The following is a 19,187-nucleotide window of genomic DNA, read 5'->3' as shown; positions in this document are numbered from 1 at the left end:
ACTGGTGGCTTAGCTGTGCAAGTAGCGAGGTGCACGCAATGCAGTGAAAAAAAGGCGGGCGAACCCGTGGATTCTACCACGGGCAACCGACTAGTAGTTCTATATTCGAAACCACTCTCACAAAGTTCAGTGAAGTTGTTAAGTATATAACCTAAGAGGGTATATCACATTCAAAGGGATTAATTTGTATTTTTTCCTGAGGAAGAGCTAATGTCAAATTCAAAGAATCTATCACTAACCCTAGAAATTCTATTTGATGGAATGGTTGTAATTGAGATTTTTTTTGATTTATTACGTAAAACAAAAATCCCTGTCTCTGGTCATTACCAATTCATCATGTGTTTTACCCATTAACAAAATGTCGTTTAAGAACACTATTAAACTTATCCTTCTTAGCACCGATATTGGAATTTTCATTTACTTTATGAAAATTAGTAGGGTTAGCCTAAGACTGAAGCAATTACATGGCAACTTGTATAGGTTTCCCTCCGACATGAGCCTCGAAAAATTTTTTTAACCTTTTTTTATTGGAATGCAAAAATATGCAGCTTTTAGATCGACTTATCGCACATTAATTGTCGGCCTTGAAATGTCCCCTTTAAGGGTTGTAATCCTTCCATTTTAAAATCTTGGTAGGAAATGAACCGATTCAGATGTTTTTGATTGATTACCGTCGATTTTCCTCTCCTTTTTAAAAACCAAACATGGCTTATACTGTTTGTTAAAAAAACTTTGTAATTGGCATCTTTCCTTAGAATCTCCTCTATTTTCAGGTTCATTAGTTTTGTTTGCTCTTTGTTTGAAATTTACTTTATGAAATTTACTTTATGAAAATTAGTAGGGTTAGCCTAAGACTGAAGCAATTACATGGCAACTTGTATAGGTTTCCCTCCGACATGAGCCTCGAAAAATTTTTTTAACCTTTTTTTATTGGAATGCAAAAATATGCAGCTTTTAGATCGACTTATCGCACATTAATTGTCCGGCCTTGAAATGTCCCCTTTAAGGGTTGTAATCCTTCCATTTTAAAATCTTGGTAGGAAATGAACCGATTCAGATGTTTTTGATTGATTACCGTCGATTTTCCTCTCCTTTTTAAAAACCAAACATGGCTTATACTGTTTGTTAAAAAAACTTTGTAATTGGCATCTTTCCTTAGAATCTCCTCTATTTTCAGGTTCATTAGTTTTGTTTGCTCTTTGTTTGAAAGGAAAATTCACTTGGTAAGGTTGCTATAGAAAAAGTATTGTATATTCCTTTACAATTGATAAAATGTTTTGGTCCTTGGTCAGATGTTCTTAGTTCAGCAGATGTTTTATTCTGACAACCAGCGGTACTTCCGGCATCTTTCTAAAGAATAGTTTTCTTTCTATTAGATGAAAGGAGTCTTCTGCTTGAAGACACAAGATTTTGATTGGGAAATTAACCCATTATATTCCTTTTTGGTCCAATCATCCTTCAATCCGAGTTGGTGGTGAACATCGTACATTTCTCTTTTAGCACCCCCTTTTTTGCTATTTTTCATTAATGTGATGAGAGCATTCAGTCTTCGTTGATTTGAAAGTGTACCAGAAAAGCCTATTAAAGGTTAAGAGGGGGGAGAGGACAAAATTCCTCCCCCCAGTAAATATGTGTGAAAAACCCCGGAGCGGATAATTCGCTGGAAACAGGTGAGAACAAAGCCACGAAACACTCAATAAAAAAATCAAAACAACAACTCTTTTGTAACTATTTTGTAACTCTCAACATATCACCAAACTACACAGTTAAACGGAAACCAAAGGATATAAATAACCCGCTTTATAAAAAATTGCTTGTTTACAGTTTTAATTTCTCACAAAAACGTTAAAATAAAATTATAAAAAAAGCGTTTAATTCTTCGTGTTAATGATAAACTGGTAGTGCCACGGTGCCGAATACAATATGGCGTACATTTTTCGAGTTTTTTAACTTTTGCACAACATTATTTTATAAATTTTCAGGCTTATTAAATACCATCCGAGAAAAAATTTATCCATATTTCTGCATATTATCAATTTTACCTAGAATAAATGACAACTGCGAAAATCAAAATGGCAAAACAGATGGAAAGGTTGCGGGTACATATAGAGAATAAAAAAATATACAATTTTAAAACTGTTTTGCACATCATAATGAGACATGACTGTGATTTGATGTTTTGTTGACCGTCTTGATTTTTCAAGCGGGCAATACGGGTTTTTAGGCATTCTGATTGGCTTAACGTTCTTGACAACGGGCCGATATTTTGCGTCATCAAAAAAAATGGTAGCTTAAAATGTAAACAAGCACGAATAACAAGTCTTAAGAAGCATTGGAAATTATTACTTATCTAACTCCTACAATACACTTATCGATAAAAACATTTTTATAGGATAGATCTGGTTATTTTAACTGTTAAACTTGACATTGTTGTTGTTTCTTAGAAAAGGTGCTAAATAGTTGCATGGAGCGATTTTGGGTGAGTTTAAAAATGTGCTTAAGTTAGCTCAAAACGTTGGCTTATAAAGTTAAAATTACTTGTCTTGTGTCAGCGTGAAGAAAGGACATGGCTGAAGGACGCTATGAATTTTTTTTTCGGTCTTTAAACTTGGAATTTTTCATACCTGAACATTGAAACATTGAAGTAAGTCTCGATTTCAAAAGGCTTATTTTTTTTATTCTGCAGCAATACCAACTTGCCACATTAACCATTAATTGTCCTTCCGTCACGTAAGTTCCCTAAAATTTGAGCTCAAAAGTGGAGTTGTTAGAGCTAATAATTTTAAATCCACAAGAGATGATGTTAAAAATGAATGCAAAAAACAACACGTTACAAACACGCGTTAATATAGCCGATAACCAGTTACTCATTTGTTTTCGTGATGGAAAGGAATACCTAAGTAAAGTGTCATTTAATAAATTAGAATGTCAGAAGAGGTGTTTTTTGCTTTGCTCATCAACAGACCAATGATTATTCATTGCTTAAAAGTGACTTCTATTATGTGCGAGAAGTGATGGAAATGTTACTGAGAAGGATCAAATTAATGCATTCCATTGCGAATTTTGAAAAAAAGTTATCAATAAAAAGAGGGCTCACCAGAGAGCAGAAGCACAATGTTTCTAATACTGAAGAAAAATGAATATCATTTGACCAGGATCATATGTCAAATAAAATGCATCCCTAGTCGATAAAGAAGTGTTTATAGCAGTCCGATATGGTTTTTGTTACCAAAAATTTTATAATGCAAGTTAAAGGTGTTCCATAGGCTAAAAATGGCCACCTAACAACTTCAGATGGTCGGTAGTGAAGAGATGCAAGGTCTAACGTCTAATAATTTTGGGTTAACCCAATCTCGGTCCAGTTGCTTATTCTGGTAACGCAATGCACAGATGTCGCAAAGGACTAATACAGGCAAGGATATATCCATTGAACTTAGCCAGATTATTTGTGTTTATACCATCTGTAGAGTACCACTTTGTAATTCCGTCGCACTTTATATTCCCATTGCACTTTGGAATCCGATTATATCACACTTTGCAATCCCATCGAATTTTTTAATCCAATTTTATCACTACAATTTGTGATCCGATTTTGTCACACTTTGTAATCCCAGTACAATTTGTGATCCGATTTTGTCACACTTTGTAATCCCAGTACAATTTGTGATCCGATTTTGTCACACTTTGTAATCCCAGTACAATTTGTGATCCGATTTTGTCACACTTTGTAATCCCAGTACAATTTGTGATCCGATTTTGTCACACTTTGTAATCCCAGTACAATTTGTAATCCGATTTTGTCACACTTTGTAATCCCAGTACAATTTGTAATCCAATTTTATCGCACCTTGTAATCCAAGTACAATTTGTAATCCGATTTTGCCACACTTTGTAATCCCAGTACAATTTGTAATCCGGTTTTGTCACACTTTTTAATCCCAGTACAATTAGTAATCCATTTTTGTCGTCATTTGTAATTCCATCGCAATTTGTAACCCATTTTGTCACACTTTGTAATCCCATCGAACTTTGTACTCTGATTTCGCAATTTATAATGAGATTTTGTCATACTTTGTAATTTCCAGCGCAATTTGTACCCCATTTTGTCGTACTATGTAATATCAAATCTACCGCAATTTGTTATGCTTTCATGTCGCACTTTGTAATCCATGGACTTGTCAAACTTTGTATTTCGGATTACAAAGTGTTAAGTGTTAAGGGAATTATAAAGTGTATGCTATAAACATAAAGAAAAAGAAATGACCAGTGCACATGTTGTGGAGGTGTGAAGTTATTTCTGTGGATTTTGGCCGTCTATCACAGACATGAGCCATATTAAAGATTTTGCAACGTGAATTAACGCTCTTTGAAAATTTCAATTTTTTTGGTGAAGTTAGCCAATGGAACGCTCACCGTAAAAACAATTAGCATCTCATGCCAGCCTTTCATATGTTTTTGTTTAATTGAGATATTAAAGTTATAAAATATGAGATATAGTTTGTAGGCAAGATTTACATTTTTTTTTGTTGTTCTATAATATTTATTGCGACACATGCAAGGATTTTAACAAAATTTGTTTTAGGCAGCAACAACCAAGACGAAGAAAAAGACAATGAAATCACGCTTGTCACAACAATTCTTCATCCTGATCTTCCTCCAAGGCCTTATCAAGTTAGACTGGACGATACCAAGCGGAATGAAATACAGGAGGCCAATCATTGGCTTACGCCACCATTAATTTGACTCAAATCATCATAAAGCAGCAGATCTACGTCACATAATGGCTATGAAGACACTGGCTTAAACTTCTCCTGTTATTCGCACTGTCGAAATAAGTTAATTCGAATACTGTACGTAGAACAACTACTGTATTCCCGGAAAAGGACATGTCGATTCCTAAGCCAACACAATAAATTTTTGGAAAATTAACATGTCTAAAATATGCTACTCCTTATTATTTTCTTCGACAGTGAATTTCAGTGATAAAAGGCTCTTGATTTCATGTAACATGTTGCTGATCTGGGTTGCCTTTATATTTCGCAAGTTATCATCCATATAACTCACAAACAGGTTAACATCACCTCTTTACGATCTTATCTAATTTATGCATCCAACCATTAGCAAGAAGTGGAGCAGGAAGAATTTCCCATCGTTAGACTGTCGACTTGTTTTCCATTTTCGTAAGCATTACGTTACAGCTACATAATTTAGGCACCATATTTTATAATGTTAAGACCTGAAACTTTAATCATGGAACTGAAATTTTATACAGCAAGCTAGAACATCTTGAGAGTATTGACTAAACACTGAGTAACAACAATCCGTACTATCATAATTGAATTTATTTTCGTATGTATGGCCAAGGTAGGCCACATAGTTTAAAGTTTTTAAAGGGCGGGCAAAGCATGAAAGCGCTCACATGTCAATTAGTTCCTGAATCGTACACGGTAAAAATGTTTGTAAAATGACTGAGCTACAAGAAGCGCCAATGGACGCAAATAGCGCTGAACCTGACAAACTTCAACATCTAACTAACTACTCTGACCGTAAATTCCAGGAATATAACTAAAATTTGGAACAGAGGCTTACCACTAGGTCGAAAGAATTGATAAAACGTCCCTTGGAGCAGTAAAAAATCAGAAAAACTGACTTTAAATTCAGAGGTAATAAAATACACGATGAATTTAATAACGATTTAATTTAAAATAATCGGCAGCGTTCTGGCGAGGTATGACTAACCAAAAGGATAATTCAAAAAATTCATTAAAAACTTTAGGAGCATTAAAAATCTCCATTTATATATATATATGTTAGTCAAGGAAAATCCAAAAAATCCGCCATATGTTTAATGCATTTTAAAAGCTAAATAATAGCTTTCAAACTGCAATTTTTATAAGCCGAAACAACAGGGACAGCTACAGTGTCGTCACCTGACTAAGACACGCAGTCACTGGTCACATGGACACTTCTACAGTATTTTCTCTAATTAGCGGACACTGTTGGTGCATGAACAAAGTGTGCGCTAATTAGAGCTGTCCGCCCAACCTCCTCCCCAGGGTTTGTGGCCCCTGAGCCGTTATTACGGAGTCAACTTCATCAACAAGGTAAAATGCCCTGGGAACGATCTTGGTGTCCGCCTTTTGGAAAGTGTTGCGAGGTGAGCTCAAAATTTGAAGAACATACGATTTTGTATACACATGTACAAAAATTAGAGAGTTCCATGCTGGACTTAGACACGAAAAAAGAAGAAAACAACTAAATTGAACATAATAGAACTTTTTTTTTGAAATAACAAACAAATATCAACTAAATAAACGAAAATATTTTTAAAAAAAATTTACTTGGAGAAATTCCTGACTCGAATATCTCAAGTCTGTCTTTAAGTGAGGATAAAGAAGTTCTTTCTTCTTATTTTTGGTTAAGCGCAGCGAATTAAAAATAATGTCAGTGATACTTGCTTTCCAGATTTTTGTCAAGGACATGTTTATTTCATTAGCTGTACAGCCACCTAACTAAATGCTTTTGCACCTCACGATTGGTGGAGTGAAAATGCCATAAATTTAGGAGAGTTAAGTAAGTTTTCTTCGGGGATATTAAAATTGAGCTTCTCATACGAAAGCTTACGCAAATAAATTGACCAAAGCAAACCCCAATTTCGAATCCACCATTAAACACAAAATGATTTCTCAAAGCAAATCCCAGCCTCATCCCCCGGGCTCTTCTACGTATGATATTCTAAAAAGACGGCTTTGTATTACCTTGGTGTAGGCTGATGAAAATGACCCTTGCTATACCCGGTAAATAGCTAGCCGGAGAAAGATATCTTTTTTAAAATTTATGTCAACTTGTTAGTAATTTATTTTTACGTGATTGGCCTCACTAATTTCGAGAGATTTACGTTGTCAGCTGTTTCAAGGAAGTAACAGAAAGGCGGTTCTTGAGTGTTTAAACCTCCCATTTGAGCTACAGAAACCGTTGCAATTTTTACCAAACTAGAAGATTGGGCATGAGTCGAACCCTCTACTGATGGAGCTACTACCGGAGCTACTACCAAGAGCTATTAAAAAGGCGCAACTGCAATACTTTCACAATTTTTCATTTGCATTTAGGAAAACCAAAGCGGTGTACGTTACTTGATCTGTGACCACAAACCATGCTGGGTGTTGAAGACTATTTAATGATTCTGGTCAGTTGTTAAAGAACTTTTTGGACAGAATAAAACTTACGACGCCTAGATGTAGCCACTAAGCTTGAGCACAATTAAAGCAACTAAATAGGGCGACCAGCTATATTTTTAAAAAAATAATTTTTTGATAAAACAATTTTAAAAATGTGTTGGTTCCCGTTACACACGCTTTTTTTATAAGAACATCAAAATTAAAAGCAGCTGCCCTTATTTTTCTATTGTTTTTTATTAATCTCTATGATTTTTCTAAACAATAGGCCTATTTCTTAACCTGAAATACCAGCAAACAAACCAGATTTTTATAAATGCGTGATACATCATATTCAAAATAAAAAAAGGCGACGGTGGTTATCTGGACGAGTGTTAAGGAATGCTAAAAAGGAAGAACAAGGAAATGGTTAGGTAGGAAGCTGTTTATAAAGTGAGAATAGTGTACACCTAAACGCTTTTTTCTTCTATAAGAATATGCTTTATAAGAATACCAGGCTGGGATTTTGGATTAAACAAAATAGGTCTATTGTATAAACAACAGAGAAATAAAGAATACTGACCAGCCTGATTAGAATTTTTATATTCTTGTTCATAAAGGCATGCAATAGATTTCCAATTATTTATATACAACGAGTTGATTTACTTCGTCTACGCCTAACGTTGGCTGGTATATAAGGAAAGATAGGAAATTGAAGACTTTAATTACCCTCTCAATGACCTGACCATTTGGAACATAGTTGGTTAGTTGGTTAGTTAGTCAGTTTGTTACGAGTTACGAGTTGCGATCTAATACTATTCTAACAGACGAAATAGTAAAAAATTAACATTTTCTTTCAAAAATTTTGAAAATACCTATATTTTAGATTCTTCTCTGGAATCAATAAAATCAAAATATAGCCACTAGGCTACTAGTACCAGCTATAAGCTATAACATTTGAAAAAAGTCAAAAATATTGCTTTTGTTCCTTGAATTATTAGCATCTCATGCCAGCCTTTCATATGTTTTTGTTTAATTGAGATATTAAAGTTATAAAATATGAGATATATAGTTTGTAGGCAAGATTTCCATTTTTTTTGTTGTTCTATAATATTTATTGCGACACATGCAAGGATTTTAACAAAATTTGTTTTAGGCAGCAACAACCAAGACGAAGAAAAAGACAACAAAATCACGTTTGTCACAACAATTCTTCATCCTGAGCTTCCTCCAAGGCCTTATCAAGGTAGACTGGACGATACCAAGCGGAATGAAATACAGGAGGCCAATCATTGGCTTACGCCACTATTGATTTGACTCAAGTCATCATAAAGCAGCAGATCTACATCACATAATGGCTATGAAGACACTGGCTTAAACTTCTCCTGTTATTCGCACTGTCGAAATAAGGTAATTCAAATACTGTACGTAGAACAACTACTGTATTCCCGGAAAAAGACATGACGATTCCTAAGCCAACACAATAAATTTTTGGAAAATTAACATGTCTAAAAATTGCTATTCCTTATTATTTTCTTCCACAGTGAATTTCAGTGATAAAAGCTCTTGATTTCATGTAACATGTTGCTGATCTGGGTTGCCTTTATATTTCGCAAGTTATCATCCATATAACTCACATACAGGTTAACATCACCTCTTTTCGATCTACCTAATTTATGCATCCAACCATTAGCAAGAAGTGGAGCAGGAAGAATTTTCCATCATTAGACCGTCGACTTGTTTTCCATGTTCGTAAGCATTACGTTACAGCTACATAATTTAGGCACCATATTTTATAATGTTAAGACCTGAAACTTTAATCATGGGACTGAAATTTTAAACAGCAAGCTAGAACATCTTGGAAGTATTGACTAAACACCGAGTAACAACAATCCGTACAATCATAATTGAATTTATTTTCGTATGTATGGCCAAGGTAGGCCACATAGTTTAAAGTTTTTAAAGGGCGGGCAAAGCATGAAAGCGCTCACATGTCAATTACTTCCTGAATCGTACACGGTAAAAATGTTTGTAAAATGACTGAGCTACAAGAAGCGCCAATGGACGCAAATAGCGCTGAACCTGACAAACTTCAACATCTAACTAACTACTCTGACCGTAAATTCCAGGAATATAACTAAAATTTGGAACAGAGGCTTACCACTAGGTCGAAAGAATTGATAAAACGTCTCTTGGAGCAGTAAAAAATCAGAAAAACTGACTTTAAATTCAGAGGTAATAAAATACACGATGAATTTAATAATGATTTAATTTAAAATAATCGGCAGCGTTCAGGCGAGTTATGACTAACCAAAAGGATATTTCAAAAAATTCATTAAAAACTTTAGGAGCATTAAAAATCCCCATTTATATATATATATATGTTAGTCAAGGAAAATCCAAAAAATCCGCCATATGTTTCATTTTAAAAGCTAAAAAATAGCTTTCAAACTGCAATTTTTATAAACCGAAACCACAGGGACAGCTACAGTGTCGTCACCTGACTAAGACACGCAGTCACTGGTCACGTGGACACTTCTAAAGTATTTTCTCTAATTAGCGGACACTGTTGGTGCATGAACAAAGTGTGCGCTAATTAGAGCTGTCCGCCCAACCTCCTCACCAGGGTCTTGTGCCCCCTGAGTCGTTATTACGAAGTCAACTTCATCAACAAGGTAAAATGCCCTGGGAACGATCTTGGTGTCCGCCTTTTGGAAAGTTTTGCGAGGTGAGCTCAAAATTTGAAGAACATACGATTTTGTATACACATGTACAAAAATTAGAGGGTTCCATGCTGGACTTGGACACGAAAAAAGAAGAAAACAACTAAATTGAACATAATAGAACTTTGTTTTTGAAATAACAAACAAATATCAACTAAATAAACGAAAATATTTTAAAAAAAAATTTACTTGGAGAAATTCCTGACTCGAATATTTCAAGTCTGTCTTTAAGTGAGGATAAAGAAGTTCTTTCTTCTTATTTTTGGTTAAGCGCAGCGAATTAAAAATAATGTCAGTGATACTTGCTTTCTAGATCTTTGTCAAGGACATGTTTATTTCATTAGCTGTACACCCACCTAGAAAGACTAAATGCTTTTGCACCTCACGACTGGTGGAGTGAAAATGCCATAAATTTAGGAGAGTTAACAAGTTTTCTTCGGGGATATTAAAATTGCGCTTCTCATACGAAAGCTTACGCAAATAAATTGACCAAAGCAAACCCCAATTTCGAATCCACCATTAAACACAAAATGATTTCTCAAAGAAAATATTAACCTCATCCCCCAGGCTCATCTACGTATGATATTCTAAAAGGACGACTTTGTATTACCCTGGTGTAGGCTGATGAAAATGACCCTTGCTATACCCGGTAAATAGCTAGCCGGAGAAAGATATCTTTTTAAAATTTATGTCAACTTGTTAGTAATTTATTTTTACGTGATTGGCCTCACTAATTTCGAGAGATTTACGTTGTCAGCTGTTTCAAGGAAGTAACAGAAAGGCGGTTCTTGAGTGTTTAAACCTCCCATTTGAGCTACGAAAACCGTTGCAATTTTTACCAAGCTAGAAGATTGGGCATGAGTCGAACCCTCTACTGATGGAGCTACTACCGGAGCTACTACCAAGAGCTATTAAAAAGGCGCAACTGCAATACTTTCACAATTTTTAATTTACATTTAGGAAAACCAAAGCGGTGTACGTTACGTGACCTGTGACCACAAACCATGCTAGATGTTGAAGACTATTTAATGATTCTGGTCAGTTATTAAAGAACTTTTTGGACAGAATAAGACTTAAGACGCCTAGATGTAGCCAGTAAGCTTGAGCACAATTAAAGCAACTAAATAGGGCGACCAGCTATATTTTTAAAAAAATAATTTTTTGATAAAACAATTTTAAAAATGTGATGGTTCCCGTTACACACGCTTTTTTTATAAGAACATCAAAATTAAAAGCAGCTGCCCTTATTTTTCTATTGTTTTTTATTAATCTCTATGATTTTTCTAAACAATAGGCCTATTTCTTAACCTGAAATACCAGCAAACAAACCAGATTTTTATAAATGCGTGATACATCATATTCAAAATAAAAAAAGGCGACGGTGGTTATCTGGACGAGTGTTAAGGAATGCTAAAAAGGAAGAACAAGGAAATGGTTAGGTAGGAAGCTGTTTATAAAGTGAGAATAGTGTACACCTAAACGCTTTTTTCTTCTATAAGAATATGCTTTATAAGAATACCAGGCTGGGATTTTGGATTAAACAAAATAGGTCTATTGTATAAACAACAGAGAAATAAAGAATACTGACCAGCCTGATTAGAATTTTTATATTCTTGTTCATAAAGGCATGCAATAGATTTCCAATTATTTATATACAACGAGTTGATTTACTTCGTCTACGCCTAACGTTGGCTGGTATATAAGGAAAGATAGGAAATTGAAGACTTTAATTACCCTCTCAATGACCTGACCATTTGGAACATAGTTGGTTAGTTGGTTAGTTAGTCAGTTTGTTACGAGTTACGAGTTGCGATCTAATACTATTCTAACAGACGAAATAGTAAAAAATTAACATTTTCTTTCAAAAATTTTGAAAATACCTATATTTTAGATTCTTCTCTGGAATCAATAAAATCAAAATATAGCCACTAGGCTACTAGTACCAGCTATAAGCTATAACATTTGAAAAAAGTCAAAAATATTGCTTTTGTTCCTTGAATTATTAGCATCTCATGCCAGCCTTTCATATGTTTTTGTTTAATTGAGATATTAAAGTTATAAAATATGAGATATATAGTTTGTAGGCAAGATTTCCTTTTTTTTTGTTGTTCTATAATATTTATTGCGACACATGCAAGGATTTTAACAAAATTTGTTTTAGGCAGCAACAACCAAGACGAAGAAAAAGACAACAAAATCACGTTTGTCACAACAATTCTTCATCCTGAGCTTCATCCAAGGCCTTATCAAGGTAGACTGGACGATACCAAGCGGAATGAAATACAGGAGGCCAATCATTGGCTTACGCCACTATTGATTTGACTCAAGTCATCATAAAGCAGCAGATCTACATCACATAATGGCTATGAAGACACTGGCTTAAACTTCTCCTGTTATTCGCACTGTCGAAATAAGGTAATTCAAATACTGTACGTAGAACAACTACTGTATTCCCGGAAAAAGACATGACGATTCCTAAGCCAACACAATAAATTTTTGGAAAATTAACATGTCTAAAAATTGCTATTCCTTATTATTTTCTTCCACAGTGAATTTCAGTGATAAAAGCTCTTGATTTCATGAAACATGTTGCTGATCTGGGTTGCCTTTATATTTCGCAAGTTATCATCCATATAACTCACATACAGGTTAACATCACCTCTTTTCGATCTACCTAATTTATGCATCCAACCATTAGCAAGAAGTGGAGCAGGAAGAATTTTCCATCATTAGACCGTCGACTTGTTTTCCATGTTCGTAAGCATTACGTTACAGCTACATAATTTAGGCACCATATTTTATAATGTTAAGACCTGAAACTTTAATCATGGGACTGAAATTTTAAACAGCAAGCTAGAACATCTTGGAAGTATTGACTAAACACCGAGTAACAACAATCCGTACAATCATAATTGAATTTATTTTCGTATGTATGGCCAAGGTAGGCCACATAGTTTAAAGTTTTTAAAGGGCGGGCAAAGCATGAAAGCGCTCACATGTCAATTACTTCCTGAATCGTACACGGTAAAAATGTTTGTAAAATGACTGAGCTACAAGAAGCGCCAATGGACGCAAATAGCGCTGAACCTGACAAACTTCAACATCTAACTAACTACTCTGACCGTAAATTCCAGGAATATAACTAAAATTTGGAACAGAGGCTTACCACTAGGTCGAAAGAATTGATAAAACGTCTCTTGGAGCAGTAAAAAATCAGAAAAACTGACTTTAAATTCAGAGGTAATAAAATACACGATGAATTTAATAATGATTTAATTTAAAATAATCGGCAGCGTTCAGGCGAGTTATGACTAACCAAAAGGATATTTCAAAAAATTCATTAAAAACTTTAGGAGCATTAAAAATCCCCATTTATATATATATATATGTTAGTCAAGGAAAATCCAAAAAATCCGCCATATGTTTCATTTTAAAAGCTAAAAAATAGCTTTCAAACTGCAATTTTTATAAACCGAAACCACAGGGACAGCTACAGTGTCGTCACCTGACTAAGACACGCAGTCACTGGTCACGTGGACACTTCTAAAGTATTTTCTCTAATTAGCGGACACTGTTGGTGCATGAACAAAGTGTGCGCTAATTAGAGCTGTCCGCCCAACCTCCTCACCAGGGTCTTGTGCCCCCTGAGTCGTTATTACGGAGTCAACTTCATCAACAAGGTAAAATGCCCTGGGAACGATCTTGGTGTCCGCCTTTTGGAAAGTTTTGCGAGGTGAGCTCAAAATTTGAAGAACATACGATTTTGTATACACATGTACAAAAATTAGAGGGTTCCATGCTGGACTTGGACACGAAAAAAGAAGAAAACAACTAAATTGAACATAATAGAACTTTGTTTTTGAAATAACAAACAAATATCAACTAAATAAACGAAAATATTTTAAAAAAAAATTTACTTGGAGAAATTCCTGACTCGAATATTTCAAGTCTGTCTTTAAGTGAGGATAAAGAAGTTCTTTCTTCTTATTTTTGGTTAAGCGCAGCGAATTAAAAATAATGTCAGTGATACTTGCTTTCTAGATCTTTGTCAAGGACATGTTTATTTCATTAGCTGTACACCCACCTAGAAAGACTAAATGCTTTTGCACCTCACGACTGGTGGAGTGAAAATGCCATAAATTTAGGAGAGTTAACAAGTTTTCTTCGGGGATATTAAAATGGCGCTTCTCATACGAAAGCTTACGCAAATAAATTGACCAAAGCAAACCCCAATTTCGAATCCACCATTAAACACAAAATGATTTCTCAAAGAAAATATTAACCTCATCCCCCAGGCTCATCTACGTATGATATTCTAAAAGGACGACTTTGTATTACCCTGGTGTAGGCTGATGAAAATGACCCTTGCTATACCCGGTAAATAGCTAGCCGGAGAAAGATATCTTTTTAAAATTTATGTCAACTTGTTAGTAATTTATTTTTACGTGATTGGCCTCACTAATTTCGAGAGATTTACGTTGTCAGCTGTTTCAAGGAAGTAACAGAAAGGCGGTTCTTGAGTGTTTAAACCTCCCATTTGAGCTACGAAAACCGTTGCAATTTTTACCAAGCTAGAAGATTGGGCATGAGTCGAACCCTCTACTGATGGAGCTACTACCGGAGCTACTACCAAGAGCTATTAAAAAGGCGCAACTGCAATACTTTCACAATTTTTAATTTACATTTAGGAAAACCAAAGCGGTGTACGTTACGTGACCTGTGACCACAAACCATGCTAGATGTTGAAGACTATTTAATGATTCTGGTCAGTTGTTAAAGAACTTTTTGGACAGAATAAGACTTAAGACGCCTAGATGTAGCCAGTAAGCTTGAGCACAATTAAAGCAACTAAATAGGGCGACCAGCTATATTTTTAAAAAAATAATTTTTTGATAAAACAATTTTAAAAATGTGATGGTTCCCGGTACACACGCTTTTTTTATAAAAACATCAAAATTAAAAGCAGCTACCCTTATTTCTCTATTGTTTTTTATTAATCTCTATGATTTTTCTAAACAATAGGCCTATTTCTTAACCTGAAATACCAGCAAACAAACCAGATTTTTATAAAAGCGTGATACATCATAATCCAAATAAAAAAGGCGGCGGCGGTTATCTGGACGAGTGTTAAGGAATGCTAAAAAGGAAGAACAAGGAAATGGTTAGGTAGGGAAGCTGTTTATAAAGTGAGAATAGTGTACACCTAAACGCATTTTTCTTCTATAAGAATATGCTTTATAAGAATAACAGGCTGGGATTTTGGATTAAACAAAATAGATCTATTGTATAAACAACAGAGAAATAAAGAATACTGACCAGCCTGATTAGAATTTTTATATTCTTGTTCATAAAGGCATGCTATAGATTTCCAATTATTTATATACGACGAGTTGATTTACTTCGTCTACGCCTAACGTTGGCTGGTATATAAGGAAAGCTAGGAAATTTAAGACTTTAATTCACCCTCTCAATGACTTGACCATTTGGAACATAGTTGGTTAGTTGGTTAGTTAGTCAGTTTGTTACGAGTTACGAGTTGCGATCTAATACTATTCTAACAGACGAAATAGTAAAAAATTAACATTTTCTTTCAAAAATTTTGAAAATACCTATATTTTAGATTCTTCTCTGGAATCAATAAAATCAAATTATAGCCACTAGGCCACTAGTACCAGGTATAAGCTATAATATTTGAAAAAAGTCAAAAATATTGCTTTTGTTCCCTGAAACTTATTTTGGATTGGGTACTAGAAAAAGCTGGAACACGACATCGATGATCTTTCCCTGTGTTTATGTTTGGTCCCATGTCTGACCCATATTTTAGTGCAGGCATTTAGTTGAAGGAATGCTATCTCTGAAATCACACAACAAATCCTTGGGACAAAGGTGTCAAAAATATATCAATTTTAGGACGTGCTTGTCACTTTTATTGCGTAATATCTCTAGTATATATAATATCTAGGATCAAAAGTAAATAGTAATGGCATATTAAGAACTGCATAAAATTTTTTTTTCTGCATTACAAATAAAGACGTAATCAGCTACCTGATGGCGTTTCAGTGTTGTTTATTTTGTTAATCAACACTAAAATTTAAAAAGTGGTTAGTGTGCTACAATAGGGAACTGCAGGCCGATACAGCCGAGAAGGACATTAAAATAATAAAATATATTTTTCGCAAAGCCTTATTTGGAATTAAATTTTTCTACTTTGAGAAGTGATGTGATCGTAAGCAACGTATTTATTTTGGTAGCTCTGTTATTTGAGAACTTTTTCGCTTTTTTTATTCGCCATCGTGATTTTCTATTTTTAGGATTAATACACACCACATATCTATTTCAAACTATCGTCGCATTGCAAAACTATTTTAAACATGTGTTTGTTATGTGTCACAAATAATGTTTATATTTGTTTGTTTGTTGACAAATCAGAAAAGAAAACAGGGAGCGAAAACTATAAAGCTTCTATGTCTTAAAAAGGTTTGTTATTGTGCTTCCTGCAGCAACGTAAAAAAAAATGTAACTTTGATTTATCCAAAACTTAATTTTTCTTCCGTTTTAATTTTATATATTATCTTATTCTTAGCATATTGCTTTCGCTCGACTCCCACTCTCATACAAGTTAATCTTAAAATATTCGTAACATATTAATTTAAACAAGAAACATTCGTTTCGCAAATACGCATTGCAAAAAATGATTAATTAAACTTTGAAGATTGTTTTTCCCCACTTATTTCGGAGTGCGCTGGTTATATGAAAGGGTCGAGCGATAGGGTTTTACATCCGCAATCACCCTCGTTTATGATTCCAGATACTTACTTTCGAAGCAAGCAACAAATCTACTTTGAAATTCTACTTTGTTAAAATGTACGAAAACTTAAGCATTCTTAAAAACTAATATTGTTGGAGAAACTGTGAAGCATCATTCCTCTCGAACTGTGAAACATAAATCAGCGCTTCGGTAGCTTTTCCTAGGTATTACTATAGCTGATAATTTTGTTATATAAACATAATGTTGTGTTTTTTTCCTTCAGTGTTCACTGCGAAGCATTCGTACCTACTTTAAAATCAAGTTATGTAAACTTTAAATAAATAGACAGATAGAAAGAAAAACAGAAAAACTAGTCATTCCGGTTTCTGATAGTGTTTTAAAAAATTCTTATGTATTTCAATGAGAAAGGAATCATATTTCATAAACGATATACAAGAATTTTAAATGTGGCTGATCGAGATATTAGAATCACATCAATTCTCGAACAGATTACTTTCAGTAAAAGTTTGTCCCAAGTTTGTTATAGTTTTACTATATAAACAAAAAGTGTACTACATTCAAAAAAATGTAATACATTCAAAAAAGTGTAATACACTCAAAAAAGTGTAATACACTCAAAAAAAGTGTAATACATTCAAAAAAGTGTAATACACTCAAAAAAGTGAAATACATTCAAAAAAGTGTAATACACTCAAAAAAGTGAAATACATTCAAAAAAGTGTAATACACTCAAAAAAGTGAAATACATTCAAAAAAGTGTAATACATTCCAAAAAAGTGAAATACATTCAAAAAAGTGTAATACACTCAAAAAAGTGAAATACATTCAAAAAAGTGTAATACACTCAAAAAAGTGTAATACACTCAAAAAAGTGTAATACATTCAAAAAAGTGTAATACATTCAAAAAAATGTAATACATTCCAAAAAGTGTAATACATAGCCCATTTCGGAGATTATGCGCCATTATGGATTTGCGGAAAAAATAATATTTATATAATAATATATAATAATATTTATAATTCATTAATAGATCAAAGCTATACGCTTAAATAAATATTGTCTGGGGCTATCCCCTGTTACTTAGATAAAAACATTACGAAGACCTAAACACGCTAAGAGTGCATACAAAACTCGTTTCTTTTTGTGTTTTAAGAGAGTTTTTTACTACGGCATGTAGGATTCAAAGTGCATTACCGGGCTTCGAAAATCCATAATGGCGCATAATCTCTGAAATGGTCTATTCAAAAAAGTGTAATACATTCAAAAAAGTGTAATACATTCAAAAAAGTATAATACATTCAAAAAAAAATTTTGATAAAATGTTGGTATATGTATGGTGAAAGAATAAAACTTAACCACTCTGTTTTAATTTAGAAAGGGAATAATTTAGGTCCTAGACTAACTTAATAGTTGCTCCAATTGATCTTAAGGGCAACAAAAGAAAGTACTGCTATATGTCAGTAGACCCAAAATAGAACACAAAAAAATGGAAGCATCATATCAGCTGGTGAGAAATTCACTGGTCGAAGTTATGAAAATCTAAGGGGAGAAGTTGACTGCTTTCTGAACAAAGACTGTGAAAAGAAACCTGAATCTCGAAATTACCTGCTAAGGAGGTTGCCAGCAGTTTCTATACCTATCCATTAGACACATACCTCCCAATTTTTTTAGGTCCCAAACCTCCCAAATACTCGAAAGTACTCCTTAAATTTCTATTATTCCGAATATTTATGCAGGATATAGCCAGTTTAGTGTTCGAAGCCCTATTAACAATGTTGGTTCTGTGTTCTAAAAGTATACATTAGGTATACACCGGCATTATCTACCTAATTACCCTCAGATAGCATGGGTTGACCTTTAGATGTGGTAAAGACACCTGCTGAACGTGCCCATGCTGTGGAACGAACAATGAACCTTGTGATTGTGAACTCCATAACCACAAGGCCACTACGTACCAAAAACAGCCTAAAAAATTCCCAAACTGCTAGCTTTGTTAGACACTCGTTTATACTACAAATTCCAATGGACAGGAAAAAACAAACCATCGTGTGAAGGGTTGTGGAATCTTTAGGGATAATAAAACCTAAGATTTAAATTCATACATTTTGAAACTGTTTCGCCTAATATCAGTGCTCGTCAGCATGTGTAGGAACTACCTGATAACGTAATATTGGCTGTTCTAGACATGGACAGTCTGCTTTGATTAATCGAGTACTATCAACTGCAGCTAAACTTGGGGAGAAAGGGGGATTAAAAAAAATGTGATATATATGTACAAAAAAAATGAATGCAGTAAGATTATTCAAAAAAATTGGAAAAGAGGTGAAAAAAATTGCAAACGACTTTACTTTTTAGATTATTTCATCCAAATTACAAAAATGGTTGGCTTTAAAAGTCTTCCTTCATCAACACCTTAAAGACGAAACGAAATATGAGCATGTTAATATGAATGAAAAAAATAAATAAAATGCATCGGACACATAATAACAACACGAGTGAGAACAGATACCACATATAACACACAAAACACATAAAACACA

Source organism: Hydractinia symbiolongicarpus, chromosome 1 (assembly GCF_029227915.1).
Source record: "Hydractinia symbiolongicarpus strain clone_291-10 chromosome 1, HSymV2.1, whole genome shotgun sequence".
NCBI classification, from domain to species: Eukaryota; Metazoa; Cnidaria; class Hydrozoa; order Anthoathecata; family Hydractiniidae; genus Hydractinia; species Hydractinia symbiolongicarpus.
Note: the sequence above shows the minus strand (reverse complement) of the source record.